Source organism: Crinia signifera, chromosome 11, assembly GCF_055691185.1.
Source record: "Crinia signifera chromosome 11, ASM5569118v1, whole genome shotgun sequence".
Taxonomy (NCBI): Eukaryota; Metazoa; Chordata; class Amphibia; order Anura; family Myobatrachidae; genus Crinia; species Crinia signifera.
Genome location: NC_139227.1, coordinates 99864502 through 99883316, shown reverse-complemented (window position 1 = coordinate 99883316; position 18815 = coordinate 99864502).

The window sequence follows — 18815 nt, the reverse complement described above, 5'->3', positions numbered from 1 at the left end:
ACATGCAGGTATTGGGTAGGGTTATATGGCACGTACTACCCAGTTCATTAAAAGCAAGGTCTTTTCTAGAGAATTCGGTTCCCATTGCAAGCACTTAAAAATAATGCCTACTACCCTGTTTTCTGCCCGGCATCCGTGCTGTCTCTGACCCCTGAACTTCCAGTCGACCGTGGGTTGAGCCGCAGACACATGCACGCAAAGGATCGGCCTTCTAAGAGAGAACCGCGGGTGAAGACAGCATCACAGGAGCCCAGGATTCCAGACTGCATTGCAATATTAAGTGTACAGGAAATAATACTTAACAAACCTATATATCTCGGGTGGGGAATAGCTCACAGACAGTGGCGGTTTTTACCTATGGGCTGAAGGGCTGCAGCCCCCTCAGGTAGAATCCGCCACTGTGTGAAGCCAGATGTAAGGCCAGATGCACTAAGCTTCAAAAGTGATTACATGGAGAGTGATAAACAAACAGCCTATCAGCTCCTGCCTGACATTTTTCAAACACAGTCTGAGACATGACAGGTAGGAGCTGATTGGCTGGCTGTTTATCACTCTCCCTTTTATCACTTTTGAAGCTAAGTGCATCTGGCCCGTAGTATGTGAGACTGCACCATACTTGCCTACTTTTGAAAAATAGTTCCAGGGAGATTATAGTTGGTAGTAGAATTTTGCACACCGCCCCATTGAGGGGGCATGTCATGCTCCACTTAAAGGGCGTGTCTAGTTCCATATATGGAGAGATTGTGAACGTGGCACCTAGAAGCGTGGGTGTGTACTGCTACATCTGAGAGGAATCTTTTAAAATGACTTCTATCCAAATGTAGATGAGCCCCAAAGCAGTTAGTAAGAGCTACTTTACTTGCTAAAGTGCTGGGAAATGGTGCTGCTGATGGTTCAATGTAAATGTATCTGACTCTCATTCCTTTTTTCCCAAAAAAATGTAACAGTGTAATGTGGGCTAGGTGAAATGAGGGAGATTGCTATACTAATGAGGGAGAGAGGGAGATTGCTGCTATGTCAGGGAGTCTCCTGCAGAATGCAGAAGGGGACGCAACTATGGACTGCACTGGCTTCACTGTAACTGGCAGTGGCTTCTTATTGGAAGGCTGACCTGCCAGTTACCCAAGGCAGTCCCTATGGGAGGTGTTCCTTCCCTCTTGGATGCCCCCACGGCTGCTGCGGCGGCAGCCCATAAAAACAGGTTCTGCACATGTGCAGTACCAAGGATGATACTGCACGTGCGGTGGGACCATGAATATGCTTCTATGGACTGCTGTCGTAGCAGCCCATAGAGGTGGGGGGCCAGTGCGTGCACAGTACCTACTGCGCATGCACTGGTCACGTGACCGTGACCAAGGTCAGGACCGTCAGTGGAGACCAGCAGGCGCCTCCGGGGACTTGCTGGAAACCGGCAGTGGGGTCCAACAGTGGCGGCAGCCGAGGGGGGGCCCAGCACTGCAGCAGCCCCCCCATCTCCACAGAGGTAAGAGTCATCACTGCTCACAGACAGTGTGCACCTACTGCATATCAACCTTTTGTTAATGTCGACCAAGTTTATGTCGAACTTATGGTGTCAACATAATAACTGTCTACTGTGACATTGTCTGTGAGCCATCCAGATGCCATATATTTCATGGAACTGATTGGAAAAGTAACAATTCTCTATTGTTTTATACATGAACAGACCTCATTAACCCTCTGAGGCCGCTATCTCTGGGTGGCGGCCACAGAAAACGCTTGCGGCGGTTTAGGATTTGGAAAGACAATTCTTGCCGCTGACAATCACCAGGTCACCTGCAGGATTCACTGTCAGTAGGGGGATCTTCCCCTTAATAAACCAGCCAGAAAGTTCTGAGGCGAAGATGTATTAAGCTTGGTGAAGTGATAAAGTGAAAGGTTATAATGCAGCAGCCAATTTACCCCTAACTGTCATTTAAAAAATATACTGTATCATGACAGTTAGGGACTGATCGGTTGATACTTTATCTCTGTCCACTTTATCACTTCACCGGGCTTAAAAAATCTGCCCCTGAGTTATTATGATTAGCGGGTGTGAGAATGGCTGTGTGTAATGTTGCGGGGCCCCGCGGTGACATGAAAGTGAAGTTGGTTTTGAGCACGGAAGGCTGAGTCTCCTCAGTAGCAGCGGCTAGCTGTATTTGGTAATTAGATTTGCAGACGGCAGAAGATGGATGTGTGTGTGCGTCTGAGGCGCTGCCGGCTTGCCAATTTCCAAACCGACTCTTATTCTGCCAAGAACATGTTTACATGTCCCAGCAAGCACTCGGTGTACCTCATATTCCCGAAGGCTCCTCTTAACCCTTCACAGGACAGCACCCCGGGGATCAGCCCGGCACCCGGACCTGGGAAGAGAATTTCCAGATTAAGTTGGATAATGAGGACGACGTCCAACCTGTACAAGTCAGATTACGCAGCAGGTGTCTGTCTTTTTATAGCATGGGCATCATGTGTGGGTCACTGCACACAGACACTGGGTCCGGAATGCCAGCTGGTCAGCAGTAACACTACGGGAAGACACATTAGTAGGAGCTCTTTATTAGAATGAGGCAATATTCAGAAATAAAACCAAGTTTGGTGCATGAACTACACTTCTTGGTGCTGCTCAGGACCCTGATGAGTCTTCTATTATTAGGGCTTGTTAACATATTTATTGTGTTATCACATTGTGCCCCTGTCACATGCAGCCCTGTCCTCACTGACACATCACTCCTCTCCTGATATACTCTGTGCTGCTGGGGATCCTGCTCCTCCCACTATATAACTCTCAGTCTGTGGCTTCCTGCTGCCCCCATTCCCCTCCTCACATCATGTCACTGCAGGGCCGTATTTTCGTATGGGCTTAATGGGCACTCGCCCAGGGGCCCCAGGTGTATAAGGTCCTATGCTGATAGCTGAAGATCCCCTTTTTCCAGGGATACCAGAATTTTGAAAATCGGCCCTGGAGAACTGGAGATATCTAACTTCAAAGCAGCAGTCCACATCCGACCTGTTAATTGCAATTCCCAGTCATATTTCTCAGGTTCTCTCTGACTTAGGGCCATACACACTTGAAGATTTTCATTTCAAAAGACTTTGGCAAAATCTTTGATAGATATATCTTTCACCAAAGTGGTGCGTACACACTGAGCTATTTTCCCAAAGAGCAAAAGATTTTCAGGAGGTGAGAGTTTTTCTGAGAGTATATTCCAAAAGCTGGGACTCTCCCTTTCTGTCAACACTAGCGGCTTGTCTCTATTGTGCCCAGAACCAGAGATACCAGCCTTCCAGCAACCAGTCCCTGCTCCAGCTCCAAACGTCTGTGTACAGTTTTACATTTTTGTTAATGGATTGCTCTGGCTCCTGATCTCTGATCCCCAAGTTCCCAGCACCTCCTGAAAGTTGGGACTCTAGGTTTTTATACTATTGAAGGCTAAGAAATCTATTTCCAGATAATGGCGATATCTGCAGTCAAACAAGCTGCCCTTCCACTGAAAAATGACGAATATTAACCCCTTCCCGACATTTGACGTATATATTATTAGCAGAGTGTCTATAAATACGTGCAGTGTGGTTGTTAGACGACACACTTAGAAAATATAACCAACTTGAGGTTTATTCAAGTGACAGGCTTGCAAGGTATAACAGTACTTTGGTAGTTAACTTCAGACAGTATACAACTGATTGCATAGGAATCACAGTCTCGGGTGTTACTTAGCTGTAGCGTTTAGCTTGTGCAGGGTTAATGGCAATTAACTGGTTTACGCTGCAGTATCTCTCCCAGTCGTCGCTGCTGCCAATGATGATGGATCTCCCTGTGCAAAAGGTCACGCTTGTAACGGGATTACAGCGGGGCTTTGTCTTGTGCGCTCCGGTACACGTGGAGCTGCAAACAGCATGGAGGATGTCACACACGCTCCGAGGCACACTTTCACGCAGGGACTTCCTTACAGGAAAGGGAACGCTGCCAGCAGGGTCAGGGGTCTCTGCCCTGCTATACGCTTAAGCGAGCTGTCACTCAGGGTGACGTCTAGCTACCGTGGCCAGAAGGGGACAAGGCAGTCTGTTAGGCTGCACACTAATCAGTGTATGGAGACAGGCGCCGGGCGCTGCATTCTAACACTCCCCCTCGCTCAAGGCTGTCTTCGGCTACATAAAAGAACTCAATACAATACTTTGTCCTTTTGTAATACCTGTAACCGAAAATATGGTTAGAGAGAAAAGACATTCAGAACATCAAAACTTCAAATCAACATTTTGAACTTAGACAAGTCCACAGTCCTTCACGAACTTAATAAGCAAGTTTGTCGACAGTCCTTTTGTAAGCATGTCAGCGACATTCTGTTCACTTGCAATGTATTCAACATCGATGGACTTGTTCTCCACTAGTTCCCTGATGAAGTGGTGTCTTATTGCGATGTGTTTTGACCTTCCATGGTGCTTGGTAGTACAGGAAAGATCTATTGCTCCCCTGTTATCACATGCGATGCTGATAGTCTCTTCTTCAAAAAAGTAGACCTAACTCATACAAAGTCTCTTTGATCCAGAGTGCTTCTTTTGATGTCTCTGTAAGAGCCATGTATTCGGCCTCAGTTGTCGAAAGAGCAACGGTTGGTTGTTTTCTACTCGCCCAACTAACTGCTGCTCCGGCCAGTGTGAACAGGTAACCGGTGTGGGAACGACGATCATCTTCATCTGCTCCCCAGTCGGCATCGCAGAAGACTTCCAAATTTGAATTTCTTGTTGGCGAATCTTAATTTCAAGGAACTTGTACCTTTTAGGTATCTCAGGATCCTCTTCACTGCGATCCAGTGTTGTCTTCCAGGATTTATTGCAAATTGGCTCACCCGACTGACTGCATGAGTGATGTCTGGACGGGTCCCAATACTTGCATACATAAGACTTCCAACCACGTTCTTGTAAGGAACATCTTGCATTTCCTCTACTTCTTCTTGTGTGGTTGGTGACATACCTTTTGTAATCTTGATGCTTTTGTCAATTGGTGTATTTACTGACTTGGAGTCTGCCATCCCATACTTCAAGATTGTTGCCTCGATGTACATTTGTTGGTCGACCGTGACTGTTCCCTTTTGCAAGTTTTGAACAATTCTCATTCCCAACAAATGATTGGCTGGACCTAAGTCTTTCAACTTGAATCTCTGTTTTAGTTGATCTCTCACACTTGTGATGTGATCTTCGTGACCTGCTATAAGTATATCATCCACATAGACTGCTATGATGAACAACTTTTCTCCCAGAGTTTTGTGATAAAGGCAGTGGTCAGTCTCTGATCTAATAAAATTCATTTCAAGTAGTACTGTGTCCAATTTTATGTACCAGCAACGACCACTCTGCTTTAGGCCGTATATGGATTTCTTCAGAAGACACACCTTCTCTGTCTGAAGTTCATCCTCATTATAGTGATCTGGTGATTCCATATAGATTTCTTCAAGTAACTCTCCATTTAGGAACGCTGAGTCGAAGTCTAGTTGATATAGCAGTAATGGGCCCTACACACATGCCGATGTGTGCAGGGCTACCTAGCTGCGCTATGTCGGGCTGTGCTGCGCCGCTATCGCCTAGCACACAGAGCTGACAGCCCACACACAGAGCGAGCTGTCAGCTCTGTGTGCTAAGCGAGCGGACAGCACCAGTGTTCTCCGGTGGGAGAACACTGCCGATGCCGAGATTGATGGACACTGTCCGTCAATCTCGGCCACCGATAAAGACGCGCGGGGACGCGCGCCGATGCAGATACAGCCCCCACACATACACCGATGTGAGGGCATTTGCTAAGCGACTTTGCAAAACTAAGCAAAATCGCTTAGAAAATGCCTTAATATCGGCATGTGTGTAGGCCGTATTAGTCTTGTAAGGTGGCGACTGCAATTACTAATCTTAGAGTGTTGTACCTCGCAACAGGTGAGTATATCTTCCCATAGTCAATTCCGGATCTCTGTGTGTATCCCTTAGCAACAAGACGGGCTTTGTAACGGGCAACTTCTCCGTCTGAATTTAACTTCTTGCAGAAGACCCATTTGTTCTTGACTGTCTTGCGGTTGCTTGGCCTATCTACTATGGTCCAAGTATCGTTCTCTTTCAGTGCTGATAGCTCTGTATCTATTGCAGATTTCCATTTCGCCCAATCACTGCACGCTTTCGCTTCTCGAATACTCTGAGGTTCACTGAAGGCAATATTCGCGTATTCTTCCTCATATCTTCTGGCTGGTATGCCCTTGTTACTTCTTATGGAAGCTCTGTTTGTTGGTTCGCTTCCCTCTTCAGTATTTTCTGTTTCAGGTATGCTTTCTATTTCACACACCTCTACTAGTGCTTGCTTTTCTTGCTCTTTTGCTTTTGTGGGTTATGCTGTTTCTTGAAATATCACATCTCTTGATTTTAGAAGACGTCTGTTCTCTGCATCCCAGAGCCTGTACCCTTTGCTCTCCTCACAATAGCCTAGCAATATGCACTGTCTTGATTTCGGGTCAAGTTTCTTCCTTTTCTCCTTTGGTATATGCGCATAAGCTCTGCTCCCAAAGACACGGAGATGACTGATGTCTGGCTTCTTCCCAGACCAGGACTCTAAGGGGGGTTTTCCCTTCACGGCCACTGTGGGTGTTCTGTTTTTCAGGTATACTGCGGTAGATACAGCTTCTGCCCAAAAACTCTTCTCCAGGCCAGCATCGTTCACCATCGCTCGTGCTCTTTCAACGATTGTTCGGTTCGCCCTTTCATTTACGCCATTCTGTTCAGGCGTATAGGCCATCGTCAGCTGATGCTTTATGCCATGCCTTTTTAGAAAGTCGGTTAGCTCTTCATTTTCGTACTCTCCCCCATTGTCGGATCTCAGGACCTTTAGCTTTAGGCCCGTCTGAGTTTCCACTAGGTTCTTGTACTCCACAATTTTCTTGACCACCTCACTTTTCTTCCTTATGAAGTATACGTGTGTCATTCTTGTGGCGTCATCAATGAGAGTCATGAAGTACTTGTAACCACTGGTTGACTCCTCTTCCATTGGTCCGCACACATCTGTGTGCACCAGAGCTAACTGTGATTCTGCTCTGCTCGCTGACTTGGGAAATGGGTTGCGGGTCTGCTTGCCTTTTATGCAACTCTCGCACACAGGTCTTCCGGTGTCTTTCACTGTGATTCCTGTTGCCATCCCATCAGCTAATTTCTGGACATTATCATATCCTAAGTGTCCCAAACGCCTGTGCCAGAGTTCCATCGACTCATTTTCAGCAGAGGCTGCCAAAGCTACACATTCATCTGTGTCTAGGACGTATAGTTGGTTGCATCGGGTTGCTGAAGCAATTACAGTCCCTTTTTCATTATGCACCATACACCTGCCCTTTGCAAACTGGACTCTGTAGCCTTTTGCCTCGAGTACGCTGATAGCGATGAGGTTACTTCCCAATTCTGGTACATATAGGACGTCTTGGATATCTGTGACTACTGTCTGTCCCTCAATCCTTAGTCTCACTGTGATTGTCCCAACATTTGATGCAGTAAGGACCTTTTCACCAATCCCGGTAACTGTTGTGGGTGTACACGGTGTTAAAGAATTGAACCACTCCTTGTTGCAGCTGAAGTGTCTAGAGGCTCCCGAGTCCATGTACCAGAGATCCCTCCTTGGCTTGTCTGTTACATTCAGTGCTGACTCGTTCTTCTTGTCATGCCGCTTGTGCATGCCACTAGTGTTCTTCATCCTGCATTCTGAAGCCTTGTGCCCTACTTTATGGCACACATAACATTTGAATGTGCATTTCTTGGGTTTTGCACCCTTTGCTACTAAGGCAGAACCCTCAGCTATGGCATCCTTGTGGATTCTCTCTTGGAACTGTAGTAGCTTGGCTCTCACAACTTCAGTTGTAAGCTTGGTTTCATTTGACTCTAGTGTGACAACTAGGAAGTCAAATTCTTCTGTCAAGTTCTGCAGCATTACCATCGCCACTTCTTCCTCATCCACTTTTGCTCCTACACATGCCAATTGCTGAGCTATCGATAGTATCTTATCAATGTAATCGTTCATGTCCTTGCATGCATTCAACTTTGTTCCATACAGTGTGCGTCTCAGACTTATTCTTCTCATTAAGCCTTTATTTTCATAAGCACCTTGTAGAGTTGTCCACATGTCCTTAGCGGACTCCTTCCCACATATAGTAGAATAAACATGCTGCTCCACAGCCAGGCCTATTGTGCCAATGGCCTTGTCTACCTCTTCTGGGTTTGGACTATCTCCTGGGGCTATTGTGACTTTCCATAGCTTCTCCCTTTTAAGCTGCATTTCCATAGCGAACTTCCATGAAGTATAATTCTCTGAGCCTTTGAGTTTTGGAAAGTTCATGCTATGCCCTGTACTGTGCATTCTCGTTAACTCTTCCACAAATGACAATTTAGGAATATTTCTTTGTGTTCTTTTATGTACTGTGCTAGCACTTGGTCTTTAGGGGGTTAATCTTCGCGCACGTGACGTGCTGGGCCCATAACCTATTGGCAGAGTGTCTATAAATACATGCAGTGTGGTTGTTAGACGACACACTTAGAAGATATAACCAACTTGAGGTTTATTCAAGTGACAGGCTTGCAAGGTATAACAGTACTTTGGTAGTTAACTTCAGACAGTATACAACTGATTGCATAGGAATCACAGTCTCGGGTGTTACTTAGCTGTAGCGTTTAGCTTGTGCAGGGTTAATGGCAATTAACTGGTTTACGCTGCGGTATCTCTCCCAGTCGTCGCTGCTGCCAATGATGATGGATCTCCCTGTGCAAAAGGTCACGCTTGTAACGGGATTACAGCGGGGCTTTGTCTTGTGCGCTGCGGTACACGTGGAGCTGCAAACAGCATGGAGGATGTCACACACGCTCCGAGGCACACTATCACGCGGGGACTTCCTTACAGGAAAGGGAACGCTGCCAGCAGGGTCAGGGGTCTCTGCCCTGCTATACGCTTAAGCGAGCTGTCACTCAGGGTGACGTCTAGCTACCGTGGCCAGAAGGGGACAAGGCAGTCTGTTAGGCTGCACACTAAACAGTGTATGGAGACAGGCGCCGGGCGCTGCATTCTAACATATATACGTCATGGCCGGGATGTACTTCCCGACACATGACGTATATATACGTCATGACTTCAAAGTGCCACTGCGTCTCGAGACGCAGTGACAGAGGGACGATGTCTGCTGTCCCTGACAGCAGACATGTCCCTGCATGCCCAGGGGGGGCTGCGATGCCGCCCCCCCGTCGGCGATCGCTGTGATTGGCTGTTCAGTGTGAACAGCCATTCACAGCGTTTTCTTGTGTTACTGGCGAATCAGACGCTCGGTAACACAGGTGTCAATCACCGCCGGGCGTCAGGGGGCATGAGGGGGTCATCGGTGACGACGACACCTCACCCCACCTGCCCCCAAGGCTGTGATTGGTCCGTGGGACCCACGGACCAATCACAGCCAAGGCGCGTGATTTAAACTAACGGTGACTGCGCTGCAGACGCCATTCCGGTCTGGAATTGCGTGCAGAGCAGTCACCGTGCCAATCTGTCGTGATACATACCTGATCCTTGCCTGAAACTTACCTGATCACCGCTGATCACCGCTGGTAGCGTGCTGCCAGCAGCTGGATACTTCCTGGATCTTGTGACTTCTGTGTGTGCTGCTGCAGCAGTGTCATAGAGTCACAGATCGTGAGAGATAGGGACAGATAGTGACAGAGAGTGATAGAGAGTGATAGAGAGTGATAGAGAGTGATAGAGAGTGAGAGATAGAGAGAGATAGTGACAGAGAGTGATAGAGAGTGCTATATTTTGTGTCTGCTACCCCCCCTTTTGTGCTGATCAGTATATCTGTGCTGATCAGCAACTTTTTGGGGGTGCAGGGTTTTTTTTTTTTATATATACCTGTCAGTTGCTGCCAGTTGCACTGTCAGTTGCACCAAAGGTTGTGCACCTGCTGCCCCTCACTGGTAATCAGTGTCGCATCACTGATCACCTTTTTTTTTTTTTTTTGAGGGTGCTGTGGGGTCTTTTTTAAATTTTTTTTTTTACACACACTGTGATTTTGTGGGTGTCCTGTGGCCACTGTGCGCTGATCAGTGACGTACATCACTGATCAGCTTTTTCGGCACAGGGTTGATCTATTTTTTTTATTTTGATCAAATTCCTGTTGCCTTTGAGCGCTGTTCAGTGACGGACGTTACTGACCAACATCTGTGCTCAATTTTTGGCGCAGGACCTTTTTTTTTTTTTTTTTTTAACCCCTTCAATTTTTTTTTTTTTTTATTGGGATCAAATTCCTGTATAAAGTATTTTTTTTTTCTGCACTACATACACACTACACACTACATACCCCCCGTGTTGAAATAAAGTTTGTACCCCCCCTACACTATACACGTGTTGAAACATTACACTTACAGAAACACAAAAATAAAAATGGCATCCCAAATGTCATCCCAAATGTCATCCCAAATGTCATCCCAGTCATCCAGAAGAATGTATTCAGCGGAGGAGGCATATGCCATGCTTGCCTCTGAATCTGACTCTGACACAGCCAGTGATGCAAGCGGGGAATTTGAAGGATTCGCCTTAAGCTCCTCTTCCTCCTCTGCTGATGAGGGACCCCCTCAAAGACGCCCCCATAGAGCAGCTGAGACCCCCCCCCAAATGATTGATCCCGTATGGACCCCACCACCAGACAATTTTGAGCCCCAGGTTCCTGAGTTTTTGGCCATCCCAGGAATCCAATTTGATTCAGCAGGTCTCAGAGAAATTGACTTTTTCAAATTATTTTTCTCTGATGATTTTATAAATTTAATGGTGGACCAAACTAATTTATATGCCCAGCAGTTTATTGCTCAAAACCCCACGTCATCATTTGCTAGGTGGACCCCTGTAGATGCAGTAGAGATGATGACGTTTTGGGGTCTGGTGTTACATATGGGCATAGTAAAAAAGCCAGAAATTAGGCAATATTGGAGTACAGATGTTCTGTACAGCACCCCATTTTACCGTATGGCCATGACTCGGGCTCGTTTTGAGATAATCCTTAAATTTTTACATTACACCGATAATACACTGTGCCCACCCAGAGATGATCCCACCTTTGACCGGCTATTCAAAGTCAGGCCGGTCATTGATCATTTCAGTGCCAAATTTGCAGAGATGTACATCCCTGAAAAATTTATTTGTATTGACGAGTCCCTTATACATTTTAAAGGAAGGGTTAAATTCCGCCAGTACCTTCCCAGTAAGAGGGCAAGGTATGGCATAAAAATGTATAAGCTGTGTGAAAGCACCTCAGGGTACACCCACAGGTTTAGGGTATATGAAGGGAAGGATTCAAGAATTGAACCGCCAGAATGCCCCCCCTCCCTCGTAGGTGTTAGTGGAAAAATTGTCTGGGATTTAGTGCACCCCTTCCTGGATAAAGGTTATCACCTCTATGTGGATAACTTTTACACTAGCATCCCCCTGTTTAAGGCCCTTGGTTCAAGAGGTACAGCAGCTTGCGGTACTGTGCGTAAGAACCAAAGAGGCCTCCCAAAAACGCACATTGCCCAAGTAATGAGAAGGGGTGAAAGCAGGGGAATATGCACCGAAAATATGTTGTTGGTCAAATATAAGGACAAGAGGGATGTCCTTATACTGACAACAATTCATGGAGACAGTACCACCTCCATCCCTGTACGAGGTACCAGTACCCACACCTCAAAACCTAATTGTATCCTAGATTACAATAAGTACATGGGCGGAGTGGATCTTTCAGATCAGGTACTGAAGCCGTACAGTGCCCTGCGGAAAACAAAAATCTGGTACAAGAAGCTGGCCGTGTATATCATCCAGATGGCACTGTATAACGCTTACGTGCTATTCCGTTCTACCAGCCAGAGGGGGACATTTATGCACTTTCAAGAGGAAGTCATAAAGGGCCTAATATTTGGGAACCAGCAGGCAGAGGGCCCCAGTACTTCTAGTACTGGCCCCCGTATTGTACCAGGGCAGCATTTTCCTAACGAAATCCCCTCCACTGCAAGAAAGGGCAGGACACAAAAAAGGTGCAAAGTTTGCTATAAAAAGGGAATAAGAAAGGAAACTATTTTCCACTGTGAAACTTGCCCCGACAAACCCGGCCTATGTATAAAGGAGTGTTTTAAAATATACCACACATCTATGGATTATTAGGTTCATCATTTCACCGTGCTTCGGGGGTCTTGCTAATGCCACATAGCACCCACCATTCATTCCACCAGAATCTGAGCTGCAAAATCCAAAAATCACTCCTTCCCTTCTGAGTCCTGCCATGCACCCAAATGGTATTTTTTGGTCACATGTGAGGCATTGCCGTACTCGGGAGAAATTGGGGCACAGATTTTGGGGTGCTTTGTCTCCTTCATACCTTCTGAAAATGAAAAATTTTGAGCCAGAACTGCATTTTTGTGTAAAAAAATGTAATTTTTCATTTTCACTGCCCAGTTGTATCAAAATTGGTGAAACCCCTGGGGGTTTGAAATGTACACTATACCCCTAGATGAATTCCCTGAGGGGTGTAGTTTGCAAAATGGGGTCACTTGTGGGGGGGTTCCACTGTATTGGTGCTTGGGGGGTCTTGCTAATGCGACATAGCACCCACCAACATTCCACCAGAATCTGAGCTGCAAAATCCAAAAATCACTCCTTCCCTTCTGAGTCCTGCCATGCACCCAAATGGTATTTTTTGGTCACATGTGAGGCATTGCCGTACTCGGGAGAAATTGGGGCACAGATTTTGGGGTGCTTTTTCTCCTTCATACCTTCTGAAAATGAAAAATTTTGAGCCAGAACTGCATTTTTGTGTAAAAAAATGTAATTTTTCATTTTCACTGCCCAGTTGTATCAAAATTGGTGAAACCCCTGGGGGTTTGAAATGTACACTATACCCCTAGATGAATTCCCTGAGGGGTGTAGTTTGCAAAATGGGGTCACTTGTGGGGGGGTTCCACTGTATTGGTGCTTTGGGGGTCTTGCTAATGCGACATAGCACCCACCAACATTCCACCAGAATCTGTGCTGCAAAATCCAAATATCACTCCTTCCCTTCTGAGTCCTGCCACTTTTTGGTCACACATGAGGCATTGCCGTACTCGGGAGAAATTGGGGCACAGATTTTGGGGTGCTTTTTCTCCTTCATACCTTCTGAAAATGAAAAATTTTGAGCCAGAACTGCATTTTTGTGTAAAAAAATGTAATTTTTCATTTTCACTGCCCAGTTGTATCAACATTGGTGAAACCCCTGGGGGTTTGAAATGTACACTATACCCCTAGATGAATTCCCTGAGGGGTGTAGTTTGCAAAATGGGGTCACTTGTGGGGGGGTTCCACTGTATTGGTGCTTGGGGGGTCTTGCTAATGCGACATAGCACCCACCAACATTCCACCAGAATCTGAGCTGCAAAATCCAAAAATCACTCCTTCCCTTCTGAGTCCTGCCATGCACCCAAATGGTATTTTTTGGTCACATGTGAGGCATTGCCGTACTCGGGAGAAATTGGGGCACAGATTTTGGGGTGCTTTGTCTCCTTCATACCTTCTGAAAATGAAAAATTTTGAGCCAGAACTGCATTTTTGTGTAAAAAAATGTAATTTTTCATTTTCACTGCCCAGTTGTATCAAAATTGGTGAAACCCCTGGGGGTTTGAAATGTACACTATACCCCTAGATGAATTCCCTGAGGGGTGTAGTTTGCAAAATGGGGTCACTTGTGGGGGGGTTCCACTGTATTGGTGCTTGGGGGGTCTTGCTAATGCGACATAGCACCCACCAACATTCCACCAGAATCTGAGCTGCAAAATCCAAAAATCACTCCTTCCCTTCTGAGTCCTGCCATGCACCCAAATGGTATTTTTTGGTCACATGTGAGGCATTGCCGTACTCGGGAGAAATTGGGGCACAGATTTTGGGGTGCTTTTTCTCCTTCATACCTTCTGAAAATGAAAAATTTTGAGCCAGAACTGCATTTTTGTGTAAAAAAATGTAATTTTTCATTTTCACTGCCCAGTTGTATCAAAATTGGTGAAACCCCTGGGGGTTTGAAATGTACACTATACCCCTAGATGAATTCCCTGAGGGGTGTAGTTTGCAAAATGGGGTCACTTGTGGGGGGGTTCCACTGTATTGGTGCTTGGGGGGTCTTGCTAATGCGACATAGCACCCACCAACATTCCACCAGAATCTGAGCTGCAAAATCCAAAAATCACTCCTTCCCTTCTGAGTCCTGCCATGCACCCAAATGGTATTTTTTGGTCACATGTGAGGCATTGCCGTACTCGGGAGAAATTGGGGCACAGATTTTGGGGTGCTTTTTCTCCTTCATACCTTCTGAAAATGAAAAATTTTGAGCCAGAACTGCATTTTTGTGTAAAAAAATGTAATTTTTCATTTTCACTGCCCAGTTGTATCAAAATTGGTGAAACCCCTGGGGGTTTGAAATGTACACTATACCCCTAGATGAATTCCCTGAGGGGTGTAGTTTGCAAAATGGGGTCACTTGTGGGGGGGTTCCACTGTATTGGTGCTTTGGGGGTCTTGCTAATGCGACATAGCACCCACCAACATTCCACCAGAATCTGTGCTGCAAAATCCAAAAATCACTCCTTCCCTTCTGAGTCCTGCCACTTTTTGGTCACACATGAGGCATTGCCGTACTCGGGAGAAATTGGGGCACAGATTTTGGGGTGCTTTTTCTCCTTCATACCTTCTGAAAATGAAAAATTTTGAGCCAGAACTGCATTTTTGTGTAAAAAAATGTAATTTTTCATTTTCACTGCCCAGTTGTATCAACATTGGTGAAACCCCTGGGGGTTTGAAATGTACACTATACCCCTAGATGAATTCCCTGAGGGGTGTAGTTTGCAAAATGGGGTCACTTGTGGGGGGGTTCCACTGTATTGGTGCTTGGGGGGTCTTGCTAATGCGACATAGCACCCACCAACATTCCACCAGAATCTGAGCTGCAAAATCCAAAAATCACTCCTTCCCTTCTGAGTCCTGCCATGCACCCAAATGGTATTTTTTGGTCACATGTGAGGCATTGCCGTACTCGGGAGAAATTGGGGCACAGATTTTGGGGTGCTTTGTCTCCTTCATACCTTCTGAAAATGAAAAATTTTGAGCCAGAACTGCATTTTTGTGTAAAAAAATGTAATTTTTCATTTTCACTGCCCAGTTGTATCAAAATTGGTGAAACCCCTGGGGGTTTGAAATGTACACTATACCCCTAGATGAATTCCCTGAGGGGTGTAGTTTGCAAAATGGGGTCACTTGTGGGGGGGTTCCACTGTATTGGTGCTTGGGGGGTCTTGCTAATGCGACATAGCACCCACCAACATTCCACCAGAATCTGAGCTGCAAAATCCAAAAATCACTCCTTCCCTTCTGAGTCCTGCCATGCACCCAAATGGTATTTTTTGGTCACATGTGAGGCATTGCCGTACTCGGGAGAAATTGGGGCACAGATTTTGGGGTGCTTTTTCTCCTTCATACCTTCTGAAAATGAAAAATTTTGAGCCAGAACTGCATTTTTGTGTAAAAAAATGTAATTTTTCATTTTCACTGCCCAGTTGTATCAAAATTGGTGAAACCCCTGGGGGTTTGAAATGTACACTATACCCCTAGATGAATTCCCTGAGGGGTGTAGTTTGCAAAATGGGGTCACTTGTGGGGGGGTTCCACTGTATTGGTGCTTTGGGGGTCTTGCTAATGCGACATAGCACCCACCAACATTCCACCAGAATCTGTGCTGCAAAATCCAAAAATCACTCCTTCCCTTCTGAGTCCTGCCATGCACCCAAATGGTATTTTTTGGTCACATGTGAGACATTGCCGTACTCGGGAGAAATTGGGGCACAGATTTTGGGGTGCTTTTTCTCCTTCATTCCTTGTGAAAATGAAAAATTTTGAGCCAGAACTGCATTTTTGTGTAAAAAATGTAATTTTTCATTTGCACAGCCCAGTTGTATCAAAATTGGTGAAACCCCTGGGGGTTTGAAATGTACACTATACCCCTAGATGAATTCCCTGAGGGGTGTAGTTTGCAAAATGGGGTCACTTGTGGGGGGGTTCCACTGTATTGGTGCTTGGGGGGTCTTGCTAATGCGACATAGCACCCACCAACATTCCACCAGAATCTGAGCTGCAAAATCCCAAAATCACTCCTTCCCTTCTGAGTCCTGCCATGCACCCAAATGATATTTTTTGGTCACATGTGAGGCATTGCCGTACTCGGGAGAAATTGGGGCACAGATTTTGGGGTGCTTTGTCTCCTTCATTCCTTGTGAAAATGAAAAATTTTGAGCCAGAACTGCATTTTTGTGTAAAAAATGTAATTTTTCATTTGCACAGCCCAGTTGTATCAAAATTGGTGAAACCCCTGGGGGTTTGAAATGTACACTATACCCCTAGATGAATTCCCTGAGGGGTGTAGTTTGCAAAATGGGGTCACTTGTGGGGGGGTTCCACTGTATTGGTGCTTGGGGGGTCTTGCTAATGCGACATAGCACCCACCAACATTCCACCAGAATCTGAGCTGCAAAATCCAAAAATCACTCCTTCCCTTCTGAGTCCTGCCATGCACCCAAATGGTATTTTTTGGTCACATGTGAGGCATTGCCGTACTCGGGAGAAATTGGGGCACAGATTTTGGGGTGCTTTGTCTCCTTCATTCCTTGTGAAAATGAAAAATTTTGAGCCAGAACTGCATTTTTGTGTAAAAAATTTAATTTTTCATTTTCACTGCCCAGTTGTACCACAATTGGTGAAACCCCTGGGGGTTTGAAATGTACACTATACCCCTAGATGAATTTTCTGAGGGGTGTAGTTTGCAAAATGGGGTCACTTGAGGGGGGGTTCCTAAATTTTAGCATCTTATGGTGCCTAGAAACCTACATGGTGCCTAAAAAATAATCTCATAAAAAGGAGGCTCCAAAATCAAGTAGGTGCTCCTTCTATTATGAAGCCTGTGGTTTGGTCAACGTGCACACTAGGGCCACATATAGGATATTTATGAAAACAAAAGAATTGGGGGAATCAATTTTTAGTCACATTTCTCTAGTAAAATCTACTGTGTTCCTTAGAAAAATGTATTAAAATTGCAAATCTGCAAAAAAAATGAAATTTTGAAATTTCACCTATACTTTGTTTTAATTCCTGTGAAACACCTAAAGGGTTAACAAACTTCCAAAATGCTGTTTTGAATACTGTGAGGGGTGCAGTTTTTGAAATGGCATCATTTATGGGGGTGTCTCACATACAAGTCCCTCAAAGTCACATCAGAACTGAACTGGTCCCTAAAAAAATCAGTGTTTGAAATTTTCTTGAAAATTTGAGAATTTGCTATTCATATTGTAAGCCTCCTAGTGTCCAAAAAAATTAAAAGGAAGTTGAAATAATGATGGAAACATAAAGTAGACATATGGTCTATGTTAGTTATTAACTATTTTGAGTGGTATGATTATTTGTCTCACAAGCAGAAAATTTAACATTTTGCAAATTGCTAAATTTTCCATTTTTTTACGACATTTTGGTATTTTTCACAAAAAAACACAGACTGTATCGACCCAAATTTACCACTGATTTGAAGTACAATGTGTCACGAGAAAACAATCTCAAAATCACTGGGATAAGTAAAAGCAAAAAAAAGTTATCCCCACTTAAGTGATACATGTCAGATTTGAAAAAAAGGGCTCTGTCAGGAAGGCAAAAACTGGCTGTGTCAGGAAGGGGTTAAGCATACTCTATTATCCAACCCTCCCCTGCGTATAAAACACCCCTTACCTCCCTGGAAGTCATTTACGAGGGACCCTTCATTCAGCTCAGTGCCCCCTTCCACACATTTATTTATTTATTTATTTACAGTTTATGATATAGCGCAGCAGATTCCGTTGCACTTTACAATAGTATAAAATGATAAAACAAACTGGGTAACAACAGACAGACTTGGAGGTAGGAGGGCCCTGCTGCAAGCTTACAATCTTTAGGGACATAGGAGGGAAACACAAGGACAGGCACCAGTAATAGCATAGCAGTCCCACCAAGTTACAAGTCCAGAAGAAAAGCTATATAATACATAAGTGCCTCAGAGGGTTATGCTTGTGGTACTTAAACATGATAGGCTTGCCTGAAGAGGTGAGTTTTCAGGGATCGCTTGAAAGTTAGTGTTCTCCCTCCCACCACCTGTGTAGTAAAGGAGTAATTAGCAGAAGTTACTGCTCCAGGTCCTACATGTTGAGTGGAAGATAGAGCACCCGCTGCCACCCGTGGGACATCAAAGCTGCTGCTGATAGCACCCCCCACCCCTAGGAGGGGAGAATGGGTAAGGGCCCCAGTGCATTGCTTTGCCCAGGGGCCCACACTGCTGTTAAGACGGCCCTGTGTCACTGCCCCAGTCACATGCTGCCCTGTCCTTACTGACACCTCACTCATCTTCTGATATACTCTGTGCTGCTGGGACCCTGCTCCTCCCACTATATAACTCTCAGTCTGTGGCATACCACAAATCCTTACTGTTTGCAGGTACTCCCTGAAATTGTCACCAATTATGATGGCACCATTGTTAAAATGTCAGCATGTTCACAATGCTCTAGACAATGTGAAATGCTGACATGGAAAATGTCATCATTTTGTCACTTATTATCACTTGTCATCATTTTGTTACTTATGAAGTGCGCAGTATGGGGAGAAAGCAGTGCAATTGCAGTGCTGGGGGCGGGGCTAAGTGAGGCGGCTCATGACATTTAGCCCTGAATCATTGCCGTTTTTTCCAGGTTTGGGGACAATGCTGGCTGACTGC